This window comes from Lemur catta, chromosome 25, assembly GCF_020740605.2.
Source record: "Lemur catta isolate mLemCat1 chromosome 25, mLemCat1.pri, whole genome shotgun sequence".
Classification (NCBI taxonomy): Eukaryota; Metazoa; Chordata; class Mammalia; order Primates; family Lemuridae; genus Lemur; species Lemur catta.
The window spans coordinates 13,778,955-13,802,404 of record NC_059152.1 but is presented as its reverse complement, the minus strand read 5'-3'; the positions used below and the strand labels follow the sequence as shown (position 1 = coordinate 13,802,404).

General features: G+C 48.3%; 1 long non-coding RNA gene and 1 pseudogene across 1 annotated transcript; one reads left to right on the top strand and one right to left on the bottom strand.

Moving 5' to 3' along the window:
• Window positions 1-7,144: 7,144 nt before the first annotated feature.
• Window positions 7,145-9,352, top strand: LOC123627468 (annotated as a pseudogene).
• A 7,985-nt stretch (window positions 9,353-17,337) lies between these two features.
• Window positions 17,338-21,095, bottom strand: LOC123627484. The gene is made up of 3 exons (XR_006731305.1): window positions 20,928-21,095; window positions 19,844-19,921; window positions 17,338-17,443 (listed from the first exon to the last, which is right to left on the bottom strand). It is a non-coding gene; the product is annotated as an uncharacterized LOC123627484 (long non-coding RNA).
• Window positions 21,096-23,450: the final 2,355 nt, after the last annotated feature.

The following is a 23,450-nucleotide window of genomic DNA, read 5'->3' as shown; positions in this document are numbered from 1 at the left end:
GGGCTCTGAGGCTCTGCTCACAAGCCCTGTGCATGCTACCTCGCTGCAGAGGGTTCTGGGCACTTGTGCTGTCAACAAAAGTCAAGCTTTTAAAGAATTAAAGTTGGTTTTACTCAGAAGTCTCTCTGAGGACTACAGACTGGCCTGCAGTCCGCAAGCAGTGCCGCCAGGCTGCTCCTGAACAGGGTTTCAGTCCCGCTGCTCCTGCACAGGGGTGGGAGCCCAGTACCTGCAAAACCAGATGCAACTTGCTCAGAAGTCACACTGAAGCAGAATCGCAGGAAGGTTTGGGTGTAAGAGCACATCTGCTTATAGGTCACAGAAGTACAATAGCGAACCCTATCGATGTCACCTTGTGTGGAGGAAAAGGCAAGGATTAGGGTAAGCTGTCTTTTAAGGAATGCAGGGGCTCCGGTGGCGAGAGGTGTGGCAGGCCACGTGCTCCATCCTGTTTTGTCTTCAAAGCATTTGCCCAGAGAGCTGCACGTCGTCACAGAGCTGGGGCACTGTGACATTACTCTGGCCAGCAGGAGTGAGCAAATGAGGCTTCTCACCTTTGCTACTTTGTTTCACAGTGTCCAAGGGACCAAGGAATTACACCGCCAGTGATTCTAAGCCATCAAGTATGAGATCTGGAAAGATCCTTACGGTGGCTTCATCAAGCTCTGTACTCTCATTTATAGACGAGGACCCTGAGGCCTCCAGGAAGCAACTTCCCCAAGGTCACGAGATGAGCCCCAGAGCCAGTCGTGAGCCTAGAAAGACCACACGTGCTTGCAGAAAGCCTGCAGTGCTAACCAAGCCCTGGCACCGGGGAAGGTGGCGTGGCCCTGCTGTCCTGATCGCAGACCCTGGAACCTCCCGGCTTAACACAACAGTCTACCTCTTGGCCAAGTACAGTCTCAGCGTGGGGCACAGGCTGGGTTCCTCGGGTCCTCTGCCGTCTCAGCACCAGGCCCCTGTTGCTCCAACAGGGAGAGAGCCTGCGAACGGCTTCATCCCTTCTGCCCACACCCAGCCACACGGTCTCACCTGACTGCAAGGGAGGCTGGGAAACACAGGCTAGGAAGAGGATGCTGATATAGAATCGGCCAGCACACAGCAAACACATGGCAAACACATGGCTCAGGCTCTATCAGTGCCCTTTGTGCATAGTATCTCATTAAACATTCCCGGCAGCACTGGAGGGGGAGCACCGCTGTCCCCACTTGTACAGTCAAGGAAGCTGAAGCTCAGGATGACTGAACAAACTGCCCCAGCTTCACCATGTTAGTGGATACTGGGGTCGCAATAAAAATTGACGTCCTTAGGTCTCCAAAACTCTCTGACTTGTGTGCTTCCACCAGGCTGACTCTACGTGAATTTCTTGACTTGCATCTTAGTGTTCTTTTCATGACTCCATTTTACTATGTGAGAGGAAAAATTGGCAGACAGATATATCCTCCCCAGCTTTGTAGCCAAGGATGTTGCTGTTCTTTCAAGTGCTATAAGAATATAAATTAGCAAAATATTTTTGGAGGAAACTTGTTAATTTCTGTCAAAATTATAAATGTGCATACCTTTGATCTAGCAATTATACTTACAGGAATCTCTCTTACAGTTTCAAAAGTGTATGATGACATTTTTGCATAAAAATATTGATTATAGTATTGTCTATAATAGTAAAAGAAATGAAAAAAATGAAAGTCCAAAAAAGCTAAAATAAACACTGGAACATCCATATAGTGAAATACATTAAAAACAACGTGAGACAGCGCTACATGCCAACAGTGGAAACAGACGACTTCTATGGATAAGTGATTAAAAACAATTGTATGTATATGAGGTCATCTCATTTGTGCAAAAGAAAAGAAGCATATGTATACACTATGCATATAAATGATTTGAAAGGATTCCCAATAAAGTGTTAAAAATGGGCAGTTCTTAAGAGTGGTATTATGGGAAATTTTTACTTAATAAATTTTGACTATTAATTTTTATAATAAACACAACTTACTTCTCTAAATAAAATAACCATTTTTTAAAATATGCTGTTATCACCGGATGTCGTGGCTCACCCCTGCAATCCCCGCATTTTGAGAGGCTGAGGTGGGAAGATCACTTGAGGCCAGGAGTTCAAGACCATCCTGGGCAGCATAGTGAGACTCTGTCTCTACAAAAAAGAAAAGAAAAATCAGCCAGGCATGGTGGCATGTGCCTGTCATCCCAGCTACTCAGGAGGCTGAGGCAGGAGGATGGCTTGAGCCCAGGAGTTGGAGATTACAGTGAGCTGTGATCGTACCACTGCACTCCAGCCTGGGTGACAGGGCAAGACCCTGTCTCAAAAACAACAACAACAACAAGAAATAAAACACACACAAAAATGCTGTTATCGTCAGCTCTGAAACTGCATGGGATGTTCTGATTAAACCTGATCTCTGACAATTTCTTGCAGGTACAATCTGAAAATATGTACTTTATTATTAAAATTCACTCTGTTGATCACTAAATGCACTAGTGCCTAAGTTCCCTCCCTTGGTTAGTCTGGAATTGCTGCAAAGGATGGGCTCTGTCGGTGGTGGATTACCACAGCCTCGGATCAGCCCCATTGGAGCTCACCCAGTTGCCCTGCAGACGAGCTGCACCCGGCTCACACTTGCTCCTGGCACATCTTGAGGACAGCCCCAGGCTGCCAGAGGCACTTGGAACTTGACTTAAAAAGAGCTCTAAACTCATGTCAGCTCCACGACAGCCCATACCTATGCCAGGCTTTCTGTAATAATAACTATGTGGAAGAGGAATGGTGCCACTGGGGAGGAAGTGACAACATGAGAAGAAACAATGTCTATTGGAGACAATGAGAGAATTGGCTTGAATATACATATGCACTTATGTTTTTATATATGTGTGTGTATGTGTATACACACACCCTACATATATGCACACACACATGCTACGTGCAAAACACTACACTAGGACGCTCACAATACTGAAGAATTATAGACAGGTTAGTTAAAGGGCCTAATTTTTGAGGGATCTAAAAACTGCCAGATGAGCTGGGTTTATCAAGAGAAGCGAGCGCAGCCTGTGGAATGGGGAAGTTGCATAACATGAAAGTGGCCCTAGGGGAAGGTTGAGTCTGGCTGCGAGGTGCAGAGTAGATTGGGGGTGATGAAGGGCCCAAAAGAATCTACTGATTCTTAATCCCAGCACTCTGGGAGGCCGAGGCGGGAGGATCACTCAAGGGTAAGAGTTTAAGATCAGCCTGAGCCCTGAGCAAGAGTAAACCCCTGTCTCTACTAAAAATAGAAAAAATTAGCTGGGCATGGTGGCTCATGCCTGTAGTCCCAGCTACTTGGGAGGCTGAGGCAGGAGGATCACTTAAGCCCTGGAGTTTGAGGTTGCTGTGAGCTACACTGACACCAGGGCACTCTAGCCCGGGTGACAGAGTGAGACTCTACTAAAAAAAAAAAAAAAAAAGAATCTATTGGTTCTGAAAATGAGAAATGGACCCACAGTTTGAAAAAGTCATCCAGTGTGTCCTCTTCCACCAAGGTCCCGATTAGCACTGTCTCGTTACTTCACGTTCAGATCCATGTACCGGTTTCCTACGGTCTCCTTTGATGTTGAAGCATCTTTCCCACGCTCCAACACCCTTGGATCAACCCCCATCGAGGAAGGCTTTAATCTTGAAAACAACTTTCCGTGAGTCATCACGATCCCTGAATTAATTGACACATCTTAGCTGGATATACACGGGTCTCAGGGCAGGGTGTGAGCAGCGTCCACCAGAACCGCACATTTGGGCGCCGCAGGGTCTGGCTCGCCTTAGAGGGAAGAGGAAGTGAGTGGCCCGAGTTGGAGCTGCTGACGGGCGGCTCCCGGGTGCCCTCCCAGAGTCGAGACCACCTCTCGGCCCTTGGAGTGTGGAACTGGATTTGGGGGACTCCTGCGTGACAGGAGAGTGCGGCGAGCAGGAACCTGTGCAGAGGGATGGTCGTGAGTGGATGGCACAGGGAATCACCCCACCCCACAGTCCACCCCAGTGGGCTTTGCCGGGTATGGACTAGACGAGGGAAGTTGAGAAAAAGGATGGAAGAGAAACCCTTCGGGACAAACCTCCAAGGCAAGATAAAGGCAGATGCTGGGCTGCGTCTGGGACAGTGCAGTCCGGATCCCTGGGGCGCTGGTTAGCTCCTCAGACCTCCTCGGTCAGAAGCTCTTGTTAGGCAGAGACCAAATCTGCAGGTGGCAGACAGAGGCCGGGATGACAGTTCCGAGGGGATGGAGAAGTGGGGAAGGGACTGCAGGAAAGCGCAGCTGACAACCACGAAGAGCAGGGACTTGAGGTTTGAGGCTCACACAGCTGCGGAGCTGCGACTTTGTTATAAGAACACCTGTCAAATCACATGCATCAATCATCTGGTGACACCCACAGTGCCCGTAAGCCCTGCCCCGGACCAGGCCAATCAAAGGAAACCACCTGGGAGTCCTCAACGTCATTCCCCACTCGTGGAGACCGACCCGTTCCTCTCTGGAATGTGCTCTCACTTTGTATAGCTCCCTTCTTTTCTGCAATAAAAGCTGTTTGCATGGAATTGCTTCCTGTCTGTGGTCACTCGGTGGCACCGGCCCTGCTTGTGAATTTTCCAAGCAAGGAGCCAAAGAAGCAGGACAACAGTCCACCAGGAGGCCGGACCTGACACTCTGAGAGGGGGAGAGGAGCTTTGCATTCTAACAGGACCCCAGGCAGTGTTGACGGCTCTGGGGAGTGCTTCAGCTGAACAGCAGGGAGGTGGGGCCTTCAGAGAACACCATTTGTGAGCCAATAACTGATCTTAACATGGGCAGGAGGAGGCCGTTTCTCGCCATTTACAGGTGGCTTCACCACAAATGGAGTGTCTAGCTGAGTCAGGGCCCCCAAGACCACCCACAGGTTTGATAATTCTCTAGGGGGACTCCCAAGACTCAGTAGAGAGCTGGACCCATGGCTGAGATTTGTTATAGCAAAAGGATGCTATGCACAATCAGCAAAGGGACAAAGTCACGGGGCAAAATTCCGGAGGGAACCAGGAGCAAGCTTCAAGGTCTCTCCCAGGGGAGCCATGCAGAACATACTGCTGTTCCCAGCAATGAGTGGGAAATGCTGCTGACCAGGGAAACCTCATAGAGGCTCAGTGCCCAGGGTTTTTATTGGGGCTGGTCACATAGGCACCCTCTGCCTGGCGAGAACCAAATTCCAGACTCCCAGAAGGAAAGTTTGTACTCAGCCTAAACCGTACTGTTTGTACAATTTGTGAGCCACTCTTATCAGTTAGTTAATGTGGGACCCTCCCAAAATCTAAGTTCCCAGATGCCAGCCAAGGACCAGGTTTGCAAGCAGGCCTTTCTAAAGAGAGCAATTTCAGATCACCTGTGTTAACTCTTTCCTGCACACTAGCCAAAACAATTAGACAAGAGAAGGAAACAGTAACTATAAAAGCACCAAAGGGCTGGGCATGGTGGCTCACACCTGTAACCCAAGTACTTCGAGAGGCCGAGGAAGGAAGCTTGCTTGAGGCCAGGAGTTTGAGATCAGCCTGGGCAACACAGTGACATCCCATCTCTACAAAAAAAAATTTTTTTAATTAGCTGGCTGCGGTGGTGCCCATCTGTAGTACTAGTTACTCCAGAGGCTGAGGCAGGAGGATCGCCTGAGCCCAGGAGTCTGAGGTTGCAGTGAGCTATGACGACGCCACTGCACTCCAGCCTGGAAGACAAAGCAAGACCCTGTCTCAAAAAAAAAAAAAGGCAGCAAAGGAGGCACAAAAGTACCATTAAGTTGACCCTTGAATATGGCAGGGATTGAGTGAGGGAACTGACCTCGTATAACTTTTGACTCCCCAAAAACTTAACTACTGATAGCCTTCTCTTGGAGCCTTATCAATAACACAGTTGATTAACACATATTTTACATGTTATATGTATTACTAGCTTATGATAAAGTAAGCTAGAGAAAAGAAAATGTTATCAAGAAAATCATAAGGAAAAGAAAATGTATTTACTATCCGTTACATGGGTCTTCATCCCCGTGGTCCCCATGCTGAGCAGGCTGCGGAGGAGGAGGAGGGTGGTCGGGCTGTCTCCGGCAGCAGAGGCGGAGGAGAAACCAGCATAAGTAGCCTGTGCAGTTCAAACCCGAGTTGTTCAAGGGCCAACTGTGTTTCCAGACCGTATGGTTGTTGACCTGAAAAAGAATAAGAAAATCAACTGCAAATTATTAAAAATGAAATTTCTACTTGGAGCGAACTAGGCTAGAGCCCCGTCCCAGGCTCCTACCTGCAGAGGCCCCGGCAGGAAAAGCTGGAGTTGGCGGGACTTGAATGGAGTTAGAAGCATTCGCTGTCCCACAGGCCTGGACGCTCTAATTGTCACCCAGCTGAGATGCACCTGGGGATTTTCTAAGAGAAACCGGAGAACCCCCGAGGGCTGCGCAGGCACAGCCCGCAGCGGGGCGACCTGGCTGGAGGGGCCGCGCCTCGGCCTCGCTCCTGCAGTGCCCCGGGGCCCGCAAAGGGCTCCAGCGACGCATGCGCGTGGCCCTGTGTCATCGGACATTTGCGAAAATTAGATAGCTCAGCTGTCGTCAGTTCGGAACACCGTCTCTCACTCTGACTTTAACTCCTGCCTGGTGGCGCTGGGCGAGGCCACAGGACCGGTTCCTGCGCTTTCCCGGGAGATGTCCCAGGCCCTGACAGCCACCAGGAGCTGACCGTGAGGAAGTGACTGTCACCCACTAAACTCACACCGGATGAGTCCCCACCTCCCGTCAGGGTCCCAGGGATGTGCCACTCAAGCCCCGCAACGTGAGCAAGCAACATTTTAACATGGCTCTAAAATGTGTTTTCAGAGACAGGCAAGAGAAACTTGGACACAAACAAAAAGCAAAACGCTTATTCAAAACTTATTAAAGCTTAAGAGCTGCTCGGCGCTGGACTCGCCCCCGGGGGCCGTGGTCGCGGGGCCCTGCGCGGGGGCGGCACGGCCCGGCCGTGGGGGCAGCGCGACCCCGCGGGGCCCTGCGACCCCCAGTGCCACGGCGCCACGCTGCTGGCTGGGACGACACTGACTCACCGGCGCTGAGTTCTCGCTGGTGGAGGACGTGGCGCCGCACTTCGCCTGCTGGATGGGCCGCCTGACCCAGCAGCGCCTCTTCCAGCCCGACCCCTGCGACCTGGGCCTGGTGCTGGTGCCCCAGCGCAGCGTCTTCCCGGCACACACGGGCGCGCGCGCTGCCCACAGCCGGTTCTTCCACTCGCTCTTCACCCAGAACAAGCAGCTGCGGCGTGTGGAGCTGTCCCTGGAGGCGCTGGCGCCTGGTGGCCTGCAGCAGATCCTCAGCTTCATCTACACGTCCGAGCTGCTGGTCAACGCAGCCAACGCCCACGAGGTGCTCAGTGCCCCCTCTTTGCTGCAGATGGCCGACATCGCCGCGTCCTGCCAGGAACTGCTGGACGCCCGCTCCCTAGGCCCACCGGTCCCCGCACTGTGGCCCTGGCCCAGCCAGCTGCCAGCTGCACCCCAGCTGCGCCACCTACTACTGTGACATCAAGCAGGAGGCGGACACCCCAGGCCTGCCCAAGATCTATGCCCACGAGGCCCTGACCCCTACTCAGTGCGCGCTGAGGATGGGGCAGGGACCGCTGGCGGCACAGGGCCTGCCACCATTGGGCCAGCCCAGCCCTTCTTCAAGGAGGAGAAGGAGGGTGTTGTCGAGGAGGCCGGCAGGCCCGCAGCCAGCTTGTGTAAGCTGGAGGGTGGGGAGGAGTTGGAGGAAGAGCCTGGGGGTTCTGGCACCTACAGCCGCCAGGAGCAGTCCCCGATCACTATGGAGGTGAACCTCGACAACCAGACACTGCACGTGTCCACGGCCCGAGGGGAAGCCAGGCCCTGGGACGAGCCCGGCCGCCATGGTGCTGGGCTGGGAGGTAGGGCTGCAGAGACGCTCAGAGCAGGAGGAGGAGGAGGACGAAGAAAAGGGTGAGGAAGAGGAGGGTGGTGGCAGTGGAGGAGAGGGGGAGGAGGAGGAAGAGGGTGGCAATCAGGGAGAAGAGGAAGAGGAGGAAGAGGAAGGGCATAGTGAGGAGGAGGAAGGGGAGGAGGAGGGGGAAGGGCCCAGTGAGCAGGATCAAGAGAGCTCTGAGGAGGAGGAAGCGGAGGAGGGGGAAGCTGGCAGCATGCAGGGGCCACCAGGGCTCCGGGACAGCCGTGCTGACCCCCCTCCCCACAGTCGCATGGCCACTCGGTCCTGGGAGAATGCTGGGCGCCAAGGCACCTCTGAGCCTGAGGAGGCTGGGCCACGTAGTGGGAAGCGACCCAAGCTGTCCCCCAGAGTGGCCTCTGCACCAGCCCGAGGTCCTCCAGCCACTGATGGGCGGGGGGCCAAGGTGAGGCTGGAGGAGAAGCAGCACCACCCGTGCCAGAAGTGCCCACGAGTTTTCAACAACCGCTGGTACCTGGAGAAACACATGAATGTGACCCACAGCCGCATGCAGATCTGTGACCAGTGCAGCAAGTGCTTCCTGCTAGAGAGTGAGCGGCTGCTGCACCGGCAGACGGACTGCGAGCGCAACATCCAGTGTGTGACGTGTGGCAAAGCTTTCAAGAAGCTCTGGTCCCTCCATGAGCACAAGAAGATTGTGCACGGTTATGCAGAGAAGTTCTCATGTGAGATCTGTGAGAAGAAGTTCTAGACCATGGCCCATGTGCGAAAGCACATGGTTGCCCACACCAAGGACATGCCCTTCACCTGTGAAGCCTGTGGGAAGTCCTTCAAGTGCAGCATGTCCCTCGAGGTGCACTCACTGCAGCGCTCCGGGGAGAAGCCATTCAGATGTGACAACTGCAAGGAGCACTTTCAGTACAAGTACCAGCTGCCGTCACACATGAGCATCCACACTGGCCACAAGGAGTTCATGTGCCAGTGGTGTGGCAAGGACTTCAACATGAAGCAGTGCTTTGATGAGCACATGAAGACCCACACAGGGGAGAGGCCTTACATCTGTGACATCTGCGGCAGGAGCTTCCCCAGCCGGCCCAGCATGAAGCGGCGCCGGCGCCCGCACATCGGCGAGAAGCCGGACCCTTCGACGGTGCGGCCAGCGCTGCCCCTGCTCCGACGTGCTCAAGGCCCACAAGGAGAAATGTTTCCGCGTCAACCACCCGATGGCCAGCGACCACCTGCCCCTTGCCCCCTGCCCCAGGCCTGCCCCCCACCCAGCCTCAGGCGCGCGCTGCCCCTGCTCCCCAGCTGCCGCAGACCCTGCCCCCGCCCCCCGCCGCCCCTCTTCCCCACCGCTGCCAGCACTGGCGGGGGATGAATGCCACCAACTAGCTGCCCAGCTACACCTGCTGGGACCTGGAGCCCAGGGCCCGCTCCAGGAGGGACCCCACCGCCCCCCTCCCCTTGCTGGCCTGGGCCGCCGCCCCCACCTCCAGAGGTGGCTGGATGTGCTCTGCCTGAGTCCCCTACCCTGGGGGGCGCGCAGGCTGGCAGCCCCCAGAGCCGGTGGAGGACACCTCCCTCGTAAGCGTCCCCCCTTCTGCGGCTCCTTGAAGCCTTTACTTTCTGGGTTTTTTGGAAGTGAAGGAAACAGAAAAGAGAGGAAACTGTTTGCAGCTCCCCCTCCAGGCGAGGAGGGTGCTGGAGGCGGCAGGTCCGGCGGGGACGGAGGGGCCCGGGGCAGATGTAGTGGCTGGTCACGCTGCTGAGGCCGGAGCCAGAGAGGGTTGGTCAGGCCCAGCCTGGAGCGGCCTCAGCGGTTTAGGCCCACGTGCTCATGCCCCTAATTTGCTCCTTCTTCTTGGAGGGTTTGGGGAGAAGTTGGGGTGCCGCCCCCGTAGAAGAGTTGTGGACCCAGTCTGAGGGCTGTGGACACCCCGCCAGGGCTTGAGACTGGACACTGGCAGGTGCGGGTGGGGAGCGTTGAGCAGCGGGAACTGCAGACCTGGCTCTGCACCAAGTAGTGTGGGAAGCCCACCCACATCCCTGCAGGCAGGCCCGGGGGTCCCCAACCTGCACCCAGCTGCACCGTGGGTCTTGAGTCCTGGCGATGTCCCTGGAAGCTGCTAGGCCTTGGTGCTGTGGGCCAGGCCCTAGGTGGGCAGACAGGTGCCTCCCTCAGCACCAGCTCCCAGGGGCTGGAGTCAAGGAACCCCTGCAGACAGGCTAGACCCCAGGGGCAGGGTCCAAGGAGGAGGCTTGGACAAGTGTTTTGGGGTTTCAAGGTGCTATCGGTGGGACAGGGGGCAGCAGGGCTGCTGCTCACAGAGCACCTCCGCCCCTCACCAGCTACCCTGGCATGTGTTTCACACCAGAAGGAGACATGTGTGTCTGTGTCCGTCTCTGCTCCCCTGTGGCCGCACTAGGGCAGCCACAGCCTGTCCCTGGCTGGCTCCAGCATCCTGGCTCCTCCCCGGCCTCTGCACAGGTGGGTGGGGCGCTCACAGCACTGCTGGTGAGAGAAACCCCTGGGGACAGGGGACCCCAGCCTGTGCCCGGTGCTTGCCCTCATGAGGCCTGCACTAATAGGAAATCCTATTTTGTTGTCATTTAATGTCTTCATTCCTGCCTTTAAGATGGGGTGGAAGGTTCCATAAGCTACATGTTTCCTAGTTAAGCTCTTTCCTCCTGTGTTTATACAGTTTTGTTTGTTATACTTTTCGCACCTTAAACTCCCGCTACTCCCCAGCGCTACCACCTTCCCAGCCTGGCCGGGGTGGGAAGAGGCCTGGGCCCAAGGGGCATGGTTGGGGGCGCTGAACCCTTCTGACCTCCTTGTGAGGCCCATGGCGCTGGGGCAGGGGGCTGGGGACGTTTTAATCATCAATAAATGATGCACTTCATTCTGTAAAAAAAAAAAAAAAAAAAAAAAAAAGCTTAAATATGCCATTATCACTATAACTGAAAGATGTTTTGGAACATAATTATATATTCCTGATTTGGGCATATATGAAAGGGACTTTCTTTTCTCATCTTTAAATTTATTAAAAAGCTTAGAGGAAACCCACATACAAAATTAATGGCATATGAAACAAAAGTGACAAATAGAAGCAAAGAAATTGATAAAAATTGTTCTAATATCAAGAAGGAAATTGTAACCAAAAGAAATTTCAGATCATGCCAAAAGCAATAATTCATTAAACAGGAAAAAATAGATTGCTAGTAGAAGTAATGAGTTATGATGAATAGGCTCTTGTGTTGGGTGATAATTCAATTGGTGAAGAGGAATCAATCAGGATTCATTGGAAAAATATTTAAATTTTGTGTTGATTTAACACAAAATGGTGGCATCAACATAAATAACATAAAATTCCTAATACACTATACACATGGAAGGATATCCGTGACAAATCGGTTAATAAGTTCTGTCAAAATAAAGGATACTCAACATTAGCCACTGCACAAGGAAACCTGAATTGACCAGTAATAAAGAAAAAATTTACAGTATGAATAAATATTAAAAGGAAGAGGGAACAAATTAATTTCTAATGATTTAAAACCCTCATTTAGTTTGCCTGTTTCACAAACAAGAAAATTCAGAATTAACATGCAGAAATGATTAACTCAATATTCTTCAATAAATACAAATTACAACCAGTTAGAAAATATACTAAACAGGAATTTACAATAGAAAAAAGAAAATCTACTTGGAAATAACAAGAAATAAGTAAGATCTATATGAAATAAAAACTTTAAAATGTTATTAATACTATTGGACACATAATAAATGTCCTGAGCAAATAATAAGGCATAGCATATTCTTGGAATGGAAACATCATAAATGCCATTTTCCCTTACTCTATAAATAGCTCATAAATTAAAAAATACCAATAAAATAATGAGATGTTTTAAGTAAATAAGCTGATCCTAAAAATCATATGTAGAAATAAACAAGCAAAATAGTCAAAAAATTTCTGGGAACAAAAAAGTAATAATGGGTCAGCCCAGCCAAATATTGACATTTTACAATTAATCACTGAAATACTAGGATATTGATAAATACATAAATGGGACAGAATATAAAATCCATAAATAAATCCACACATAAATGAAAATGTAGTATATGAAAAGGACAGCACTTCAAATTAGTGCAGAAAAGATGCTTCTGAAATAACTGGATAACCATCTGGAGGAAAACATGAATTTGAATTCACACCTCGCTAGGCAATATTGAAAAGCGGATGGAAAAAGGAAACAAAAAAACAGAAGATGAATTCACACTTCACATCTTATACCAGGATAAATTTAATATGGATTTAAATTTTTAATATAAAAAATTAAATTACAAAAGTGTTAGAAGACTTTATGGGAAAAATTTTTAATAATCTTAGTATTGGCTGGGTGCAATGGCTCACACCTATAATCCTAGTACTTTGGGAGGCCAAGGTGTGAGGATGGCTTGAGGCCAGGAGTTGAAGACCAGCCTGAGCAACATACTGAGACCCCATCTCTACAAAAATTAAAAAAAAAAAAAAAAAAAATTTAGCCAGGTGTGATGTTGCACTCCTGTAGTCCCAGCTACTCGGGAGCCTGAGGCAGGAGGATCCCTTGAGCCCAGGAGTTTGAGGCTGCAGTAAACTATGATACGCCTCTGCACTCTAACCCAGGCAACAGAGTGAGACACTGTCTCAAAAATAACAATAATAATCTTGGTATAAAGAATATCTTTTAACTATGAAACACAACAGAAACCATAAAGGAAAAGATGGATTCATTCAACAGTATACAAATTTCTTAAAGTCCCTGAAGCAAAGCAACGCAAGTAAAGCTAAATGACAAACGAAAAAATACATTTGCAACTCACATCACTAACAAAGGTAATTTGGCCTAATATATAAAGTGCTCCTTGTAAACAAAAAGGAAAAAAACAACGTAATCCAATAAAAAAAGAGAAATGGATATGGGGGGGAGAAAACTTCCTCCAAAAGAATATGAAAATAGACTTTAAACATACAGAAGGATGTTGAAATCCACTTATAATACGAGGAATGAAGATTAAAATTTCAATGGGATACCATTTTTTTTACCTACAGGATTGCAAATGACAAAAAATTGATTATTATGGTGGGAAGAGTGTGACAAAAAGTGCAATTACATTAACACATTGTTGGTGGACATGTCAATTAGTACCTCAGTGGAAGGCAGTCACGTGTCCATCATAACTCTCAAAGCTCATATCCTTATAGCCAACAATTCTTACTTGTAGGAATTTAACCTGCAGCTATACTCATATGGATGTTATACATTTTATATGTATTTTATAATGGGAAAAATTTGGAAAGGATCTACATGACCACTAATTGGGGACCAATTAGTTAAATCACAACCAGGGATACCGTGGATACCATACAGTCGCAGAAACAAGGAGGAGGTTCCTCATGATGGGAAATGATCTCCAAGAGATATTTTCAAATAGATGAAAAAAGCAAAATACAATGGTATCTACAATGTACTAGAATTTTTTTTTCCAAAAAAAAGAAAATGATGAAAAGTATATATGCCTTAATATACAGAGACTATCTCTGGGAAGATACACAGGAAATGAGAAACATCGGTCACCTCTGGGAGGCGTCATGACAGGAGGCAGGAATAGCATGAGCCCTGTTCATTGGGTCTTCTTTGATAGCTTTGATGTTTTAACTATGTGAGTGCATTGTCTACTCAAGGAGTAAATGATAAAGAAAATAAGCAAATAAGAAACAAGTAAATGCAGCCCCTTCTGGAGAGGAGAGGAGGAGCCAAGACCTTGCCTGGGGGGAGCAGGAAGAGGAAGCCTGGAGGTGATGGCAAAGGCAGCCAGGCAGGGGCATTGCACATCCGGCCAGAGAGAGTGGCCTCCAGCGGTGGAAGAGGTGAAGGTTCCTGTGGATCTGCAACAATATGACTCCAAAGGCCAGGTGGGTGGGCCCCGAGGGTGGGTTTCCCACTATTTCACTGGTAAGGGCTGAGACAAAAGCTTGAGTTGTTTTGTTATCATTATTATCATTATTATTATTATTTTACTATTACTATTAGGACCCACAGTCCCACTTCTTATCTGCAGAAAATGGGTTCTCTACATTCGGGAATTCCCTCCCATCCCCATCATCTGGAGCCCGACTTTCTTAACACTGCTATTTCTCAGTCACTTCCCTTCGTGCAAACTTTATGGCAGCTCCAGGCTACGCTTTCACAATCCTTGTTGGCGGTGAGACCAGGCCTGGGCCGAGCTCCATGAGAGAAGGGAGGCTCTGCCTGTTCTGAACTATATTCTCCACACCTTGCAAAGTTCCTGGCACACACGTGGGATTCATAAAATACTCACTGAAAACACAGATGAATAATCCCAAACACCTTGTGTGCTTCACCCTCCCACCTTGCTCCTGCCCCCCTTTATCTGGTGCTCCTCGTGTGCACGCCCTGGTTCCCGGTGCCTGCTTTCCCGAGCACGTCATTCAGGAGCGGCATGTTAATATCGGACCAGCAGCAGCAGCAGCAGCGTCACCACTGTTGCCTGTGCCACTGTTTATGGGCCACCACCTTTGTGTCAGTAATGTTACCTTGGATTCCTGGGGGCTTTGAGTGACTACAAGACCATCTCTGAGGATACCATGTCCTTGGGTCAGTGAGGAGACACAGGAAAGAGCAAGGGAGTTCAGCACAGCTGGCACTATCACTGGGTCTGGGCAGGTGACTTAATCCTAAACCAGCCCTAGTTCCTGCCTCAAAACGGTTGGCTCAGAATCCAGTTTGCCCAGGGCAAGCATAGCCAGGACCAACTAGGGCTACAGTCATCCTGCCACCCCCGAGATTTTGCACAAATCTGCCTGAAGAAGTTCCTCTTAAAGTGTCATCCATCAACCACCTGACCCAGAATCATCTGAGGCGCTTGGGGAAAATGCAGATCGTTGGGCCTCGCCCCAAATCTCCTGCAGCAGACTGCCTGCGCTGGGCCTGCTGAGTCGAGTTTAAACACACAGCAAATTCTAACGCAGACAGCTGGGAAACACACCCCAAGAAACACGGTCCTAGGAAGCCCATATCCTGTGATTTTTATTTTTTAATTTTGAAATAATTTTAAATTTTAGAGAAGAGATTCGTAAATAATACAAACAACTTTCTTATCCCCTTCACTCAGCAACTATTCACATTTTGCCACATTTGTTTCTGTCTCTGTGTGTGTCTTTATCTCTCAATCTCTCTCCCTCTCTCTCAATATCTCTCTCTCTCCCCCTCTCCCTCTCTCTCTATATATGGTGTCAACCTTAAATAATTGAAAGGATCAGAACGCAGTTTAAAAGAGTTTATTAAAGCACAAAGCTGAGAATAGCCATTCAGGTAACACAGACTCCAAAGAAATGGGGTCAGTACTCTAAAGTTAAGGTCTTGCTTATATAGGCAGAAAACAAAGGAATTTAGTAGGATTGTAACAGAAATAAGGGCCTGAAAAAGATCACAATGTATTACAAGTTGTCTCCTTAACCGCCCCCCCCCACTCTTTTTGGGAATTAAAACCTGCGTTCCTGCCCAAGGCCAGTAGTCAGAGGGGCAGGGAGTGTCCTTTGTTCTTTGTACCACCAGAGATGGCCCAGTGGAATTGTTGGGCAGAGGTGAGGAGATTGTCTTCACCCAAGGTGCTACAGCTACACAGCGATAGCCCAAAGCTGAGAACTCCTTTTAAAAGCTCTGTGTTTCTGCTTAAAGGAGGACAATGATTGTTTAAGATGAAAGTCTGTGATCCTCCTCATTTGCTGGCAAATTAACAAACTTCTCTTTCCTTTTCCTCAAACCACTTGTCCTCATTCTTCTGATGCAGCCTTGGGGACAGGTGTGAGCCTTTGGTAACAATATTGGAACATTTTCTATACAAGGCTGGTTTATGACTTACAGCAATTTAATTAGTTACAGTTTGTTTTCTTTTTCTTTCCAACTTAAAAGAGTGTATTTAACATTCCATCTTAGACAATGTGATAGTCATGAAGTGTCCGGATGCGAGTCATGAAGACTTTGGGAAGTTAACCAGGTAAGAGGGAAGGGGTCTTCCTTGTCACCCTTCAGTCATTTACAACATTTTACAAAGCAATGTAGGTAAGGAAACAGCTAACCTATAAACAATCAGAGAAATAAAAGTTACAGCTGCCTGTTGTGACTCAGGCCCCATAATTCACATTCCCTTAAGGCTCAGAATATTTTAAAGTTTCAACAGCTTAGGTTTTGAATTACTTATTTTCACAATATGTATGATAAAATTTTATGATTACTTTCTGAACCATTTGAAAGTGAGTTGCAGAGCCACCATCCCCCATCCCTGTAAATATTCCAGCATTTCTTTCCCAAGAACAAGGATATTCTTTTACATATAACAGTATAACTTTCAAACTCAGGAAATTATAAATAGATACAATTATCTACTCTATAATCCATATACCAGGTTCTCCAATTGTCCAATAATGTCCTCTGTAGCAATTTTCCCCAATGCAGGATCCAATCCAGGCTACACATCTCATTTACTGGTCATGTCTCTTTAGTGGGGACGATTCCTCAGCCCCCTGCCTTTCCTGACATGGCCACGGAAGAACGCAGGGCAGAGGTTCTGCAGCGCCTGCTCTGATTGGGTTGTCTGCTGTTTCCTCCTGCAGAGACCCTCCAGAGCACCTGGGAGGCATAAGATTGACACACAGAGGACAGGGACTAAAAGCCAAGACTCTGAGCCTGAAGATATCTCTCTGCAGTGGTCACAGCTGTCCATGGTGCCAGAGCAGTGGACACGCGGACCTGCTGGTGGCTGGCTGGTGTGTGCAGACACCAGGCTATCCCAGCACCCGCTGCCCAGACAGCTCCGGGAGAGACAAGGTTGCCAAACGCTTCCTTCTCATGAATAATTCAGCCTCCCAGACTCCAGTTCATGATCTTAAGGAGAGGCCATTTCAGCTCCACTGAAAGCCGAGGATCTTCCCCTTCCTTTCCCAGCTATAAGGACAATCGCTGCAGCCGGCACCTCTCTGCCCCCCATGCACCCCCCAACCCACAACCCAATTCTTTTTTTTCCTCTTCTCCACTTCTACCTTTGTTGCTATTTTCCTCGCATTTTCACTTCAAGACCAAAGCAGTTGGACTCTCTCCTAAAAACTGTTGCTCCTGGCCTTTGCACAGGCCCTTAAAGATAAGCATGTCCCTGTTACTGAAAGTTCAGTACTTGTCCCTGAGGCCGAATGAAGAATGGGGACAATAGGTTTGAGGAAAAGGAAGGAGAAGTTTATTAATTTGCCAGCAGCTGGGGAGGGTGGCACTCTTATCTTAAAGTCTCAAAGGATCATCATCCTCCTTTACGCAGAAACACAGAGCTCTTAAGGGGGGGTTTCAGCTTCAGGCTGTTGCTGTTTAATCATAGCGTCTCCAGTGAGGACGGTGACCTCTGTCCAGACAATTCTGCTGAGCCATCTCCTGTGGGTTAAGATACAAAGAACATTTTTCTACCCCTTTGATTACTGGCCTCCAGCAGGAATGCAGCTTTTAATTCCCAAAAATGGCAAGGGGTTTTAAACAGTGTGAACTAAAATAAAATCTTTAGACTCCCTACCCCAACCAATGACAGAATAGACCCCCTCTTGGCCGAGGGGATACCCTAAAACTGAGTTGATGGCCATGAGAAGAGAGGTCAGACCTGCCTCATCATGCCCCTTTCCCTTCTTGGGGACATCCTTTGTAGCTCACTGACAGGCCTAAGGGTGTCCAGGACAAACCTGCAGGGCCTCAATTGACACAACAAATACATAGCCAGGAGCTTCTCTCTGATTAACAGACTTCCTTCTCTTAACTTAAAACATTACAAGCCTTTAGACAAAGCTTCATTTCTTTAACCAATTACAAGTCAAAGAGTCTTTAAATCCACATATAACCCGTAAGCCCCTGCTTTGAGATGTCCCACTTTTTCAAACCAAACCAATGTATGCCTCCCACGTATTGATTTATGACTTTACCTGTAACCCCTGTCTCCCTGAAATGTATAAATCCCAACTGTGACCCAGCCACAGCGAGTCCACTTGCTCAAGGCTTCTTGGGTGCGGCTCCAGGTCATGGTCCTCAAATTTGGCTCAGAATAAACCTCTTTAAATTATTTTACAGAGTTTAGCTGCTTTTCCATTGACAAGAGACAACTCGTAAAACATTTTGCCCTTTTTCAGACCCTTACTTCTGCTACATCCCCAGATTTGGCAGGAGGATCAAGTTCCAGCTGCCAGCTGCCATTACCAATGGTTTCAGAAGACAGCAGGTGACAAAGGAGCCACTCATTCAAGGAGCCGCTGCAGGGGACCTTCCAGGGAAATCACACGGGCCTGGAGGGAGGTTTCTGGGAAGCCAACACAGCTTAAGCTTCTGGCCAGAACCTGGGAGGAGCTTGAGCAATGCGTTAACATAGTCACGTTTGGGGAAATTTTTGCAAAAGTAAGATATTTTGTATTTTTCCCTGATGTTGGGCCGCAGAAACAGCCCACAATGCAGTACTTGGGCATGCTGAGTGCTTTGAACTGAAGAAAATTGAAAGACCTCAGAAATAGGCCTTAGAACCAGGTCTCTCTGACCTTCCCCCGACACTCCCATTCCCTCCAGCCCCCACTGTGTCCTCCTTTCCTGCACCTGGAGGAGCCCGCTCCAGAATTTCCTTATCTGACTAAGAAAGCTTCTTTCCAAAAGAAATGCAATTGTCGTAAGACCCATCCATAGGAATCTCATCAAACAACCTGGGAAAGATGAATGAAAGCCCGAAAGTCATCACCAGGCCCAGACAGACTTTCCACCTACCAGAGACGACCTGCAGGACTTCACCTGCATAGTCAGACGGCCTTCGCTCCCAGCGAAGTTCTCCTCCCCTGCCCACTGCCTCCCCGGGGCTCAGAGGAGCCCTGTCATTTACCCACGTGGCCCAGGCCCTGCCCTGTGGAGGAGGCTGTGCAGGCGCCTGGCCCCCATGGGGCACTCGCTCCTGCAATTGCCCCTTGCTGTGCCTGGTAAATAAACCTGTGTGCCTTTTGCACCTTTTAATCTGACTTTTGTCAGTTCATTTTCAGTGAATCTTCAGAGGGAGAAGCGTAACCAGCTCCCACTGAACAAACCTCAGTGACCCCTATATAATCCTCTCCCTTCACTACTTGACATTTGAGTTGTTTCCCAGAAATGGTGGGTTTTCTGCAGGACAAAAGGGAGGAGATTCTGAAGGCCCCCGGGCAGACTTCCTGATGCCAGGACCCACCGTCCCCCACACGCTGCCCCCGGTGCCCGTGGCCCCTTGCCAGCTACACCACACCCGCCGGCCTCTGAACACCTGGGGCCTCCCCCAGCTGGGGGTGGATTTGAGGCAGCTTCTCCCCTTCCCCCGACAAGACAAGACATCTGTCACATGGAAAACTGTGTTCTTCCCTGGCAGTCCTCCCTGTCTCAGTATTGCAACGGGCAACTGGACCTAGACTAACACCCCCTCGTGGTTTCAACAGCAGAAGGGGAAGCTTTCCCTCTTTGACCCTACATTGAAAAAGGGCCACCAAATTTTATAAGCTATGACCCCTCAAAACTATTAGTCACCTGAATGTATTATATATTTATATACTCATACTACACACATATACACTACATCCATATATATAATATACCATATATTAATATTATATGCTTGTATATTCAGTGTATATGTGTATGTATATAATAATAAAGAATCCTCCAATGAGTTCTTTCAAGGAAAATAAAGATTTAAATGAAGACTATTATTTTTTACATTTTGATTTGTTTCCAAACAGGGGCTGAAGGTGGAAGGGGCAGGCCTTGCAAGAATAACAGGAAAATACCTACCCCCCAGTTTCCCCAGTACCACTCACAGACCACTCCTGTGGGTTCTCTCACTGGTAGGAATGTAAAATGGTGTAGTTGCTGTAGAAAACAATATGGTAGATTCTTTAAAAATGAAACATTGAATTACCATATGACCGACCCAGCAATTCTGCTCCTGGTTATATACCTAAAAGAACTGAAAACAGAGACTTGAACACATATTTTTACACCCAGGTTCATAGCAGCGTTATTCACAACAGCCAAAAGATGGAAACAACCCAAACGTCCATCCATGGATAAATAAAATGTGCTATGTCCATACAGTGGAGCATGAGTCAGCTTTACAAAGGAAGGAAATTCTGACACGTACTACACCCTGGATGAATCTTGAAGATGTTACATTAAGTGAGATAAGCCAGTCACAAAAGGACAAATATCGTGTAATTCCACTTGTATAAGGTACTTAAGAGTAGTCAGCTCCGTAGAGACAGAAAGTGGAGTGGGGGCTGCCAGGGGCCGGGGAGGGGGAGACGGGAGTTGGTGCTTACTGGGTACGGAGTTTCAGTTTGGGGAGATGAACAGAGTCCTGTGGATGGATAGTGATGACGGTGTACAACAATGGGAATGTACTAAATGCCACTGAACTGTACACTTAAAAGCATTAAAATGATAAATTTTATGTTATGTTTATTTAAACACAATAAAAAAACAAATCCCATGAGTGAGGTGCTATTATTTTGCAGCTGTGGCAACTGAGGCAAAAGGGTTGAGCTGCAAATAGGAGGAAGAGCCAACATTCTCACCAGGCAGCTGGACTCTAAGTGGGCTCTACCCACCACCGCGTATATTACATCATGAACCATCTAACACCAGCCGTCACCATCCACCTCTGCCATGTGCTATAGACCATCTACTCGGAAACCACCCTTGCTCCGGGCACTCAGGGAGCCCAAGTCACCTGAAAGAGTTAACGTGGCCTTCCCAGGGTAGCTAGTTCCAACCAGAGACTAATCCACTACCCCAAGTCAGTTATAATGTAGCCACAAATTAGTACTTGTCTCACTCTTACCTATAACATGAAATGGAATTTGAACCCAGAACTTACAAAAGTAGAGTAAATTCTAAGAATTCTTCAGTCAATTTCCTGATTTCCCAGACTTCAGTGAGGAGGCAGGTGCCAGCCCTGTCATTTCCAACTCGGTCTTTCCACTGGATGCATCTGCCCCAGAGCCCTCTGGTGGCTGCCCAGAGGTGTTATGGGGCAAAGAACCCAAGTGAAACAATCATCAGAAAGCCACAGAAACGCAATGGTTTCATCCCTGATGAAACAGTCATCCCAAGGCTGTTTAGAACTTCGTCATCTTCAAGGGTCACCAAGCACTGGATGACTTCATCTGTTTACCTTGACTAAGCGCAAAGTCCATGTCCCGGTGGTGGCAGTGGCTGAGGTCCCTGCCCTGCACTCCCCCCCACAGCAGCCGTGTTCCTGCCCATGGCCAGGTCTGCTGCTCCCCCTGGCCCACTCCTGCCTAGAGGAGAAGGGGCCGTGCAGGCCTGACACATCTGTCAGGAGAACCTGTACCCAGGGTCACGGCACGCAGACAGCTAGTTTAAACTGTGGTATTTAAAACCAAATCAAACAGGGAAGGAGCCAAGTGGAGATTGCTGGAAAGTAAACATCACAAACCCTCCAAAACCAGAAGCCCAGAGGCACATTTTCTTTGGGGATAGGCCAGCTCTTTGTTCGTCTAGTGGGTGTGATGTTTATTTAACTGGAAAAGAGAGTTTGATTTAATTGTGTGCATGCACACACGTGTGTGCGTCTGCACGCGGAAGTGGGAAGGTAGCAGGTTTCCTACAGCTAGTACGAATTTCTGCTTTTTTATGGCAGAAAACAGACCAGCACCCTGAGGTCAGTGGTTGAACATGGGCGTGATCTTCCTTTTTATTTGTGTTTCTGGAAAGGCAGGCTAGGAGGGGTACAAATAATCACGGTTAAATGTCTGTCTCAACTGGGGAAGTGCCAGGCCAAGGGCTCTAAACATTTCAGGAAACGCATCTCTGTTGCAGCCCCCGTACACACACACATGTGCACACACATTTGCACAGATATTTCAAGCAAACGATGTTAACCCTTCCTAAATGTAACGCACTCTGATAGTTTCTGTTATATCTTTATACCTAATTCTCGGGTTGAGGTCGAACATACCATAATAACGTTCACAAATCCCAGAGGTAGAGCATGATGGGCTTTTTAAGGGCTCTCTAATCTTTTTTTTATGAACAACTTCACTGAGATGTGATTTATATGCCACAAAATTTACCCAATTGAAGTGCACAACTAAATCGTTTTTAGTATATTCCCAGAGTTGTGCAATCACCATCATAATCTAATTTTAGAACATTTTCATCACCCTCCAAAAAACACCATATCCTCAATATCTATTCTATTTTACTTTTTTCCCCTGTGTACTGATTGACAGTTTTCATAATTTACTTGACTTTTTAAAAATGTTGGTCGCAACTCACCAAATTTATTTCATTCATGGGTCACAACTGCAAATTGTAAAACTAGTGTAGATGTTTTACTAAAACGTCTCATTTATTCCTCACAAGAGTCCTGAAAGAGAGGCGTCACCCATGCCCAGGTCACAGGGGCACCAAGGGGCAGGGAGAAGCACCAACTTTTCCACGGTCACATCCTCACAGGTGGCAGAACTGAAAGTCAAAGCCAGTCGGCCAGGCTCTCTGGGGAGTGCTTCCAGTGGCCCTGAGACAGCAAGAGCCACTTCTGTCCCTTGAATGGCGAATGCCGAGGTCACAAGGACGAGCTGGCCTCACACAAACCCCTCCACTGCCGGGAGACGCTGGTCATGGTCGGCAGAGGCGTTGCATCGCACAGAACAGATCACAGTCGCAAATCCTGCCAGACAACCTGGACTCCTGAGTGAACCGCGTTCAGACCTCATGAATGCAGAACTTGGCAATGAAACTCATAACTGGGCCGGGCCCGGGTGACATTCACCATAGCAGGACTTAGACGATGACTTGGAGAAGCAAACTAACAACACAAAGCCTTCAGGAAGAATGCTGTGTCAAATTCTGTAAACACAGAGCAGGTGACCATGTTTTAGAAGCTATAAACCATAACAAGTATATACATATATTTTTATAGCATTAAACTATTGTAGTCAAGTAAAACTTAGAGCAATTTTAAGCAGACATAACATTGAAAACTCCTGTACAACAACTGTCGAACAGCATGTTGTATTATAATTAAGTGCAGATGGAAAATTCGTGTCTTCTCTTATATCCTAACCCCTCAGTTGGTAGGAGGGTGTGTGGGGGGTGTATTTTCATGTGTGCCTGTACACAGTATGTTCGGATACATGTGTGTATATGTTTATGTGTATGTGGGCATGTTTGTGTGTATGTAGTGTGTGTGTATATGTTTTTAGTTTCTATGTATGAGTGTATGTATACATGTTTGTGTGTGTGTTTGTATATGTGTATTTGTGTTAGTGTATGTATGTTTGTGTGTATTTGTGTGCATGTTTGTGTTGCACTTGTGTACGTCTGTGTTTGAGTATGAGTGTTTTTATGTTTATGTGTGCTGGTGGTTAAGTAT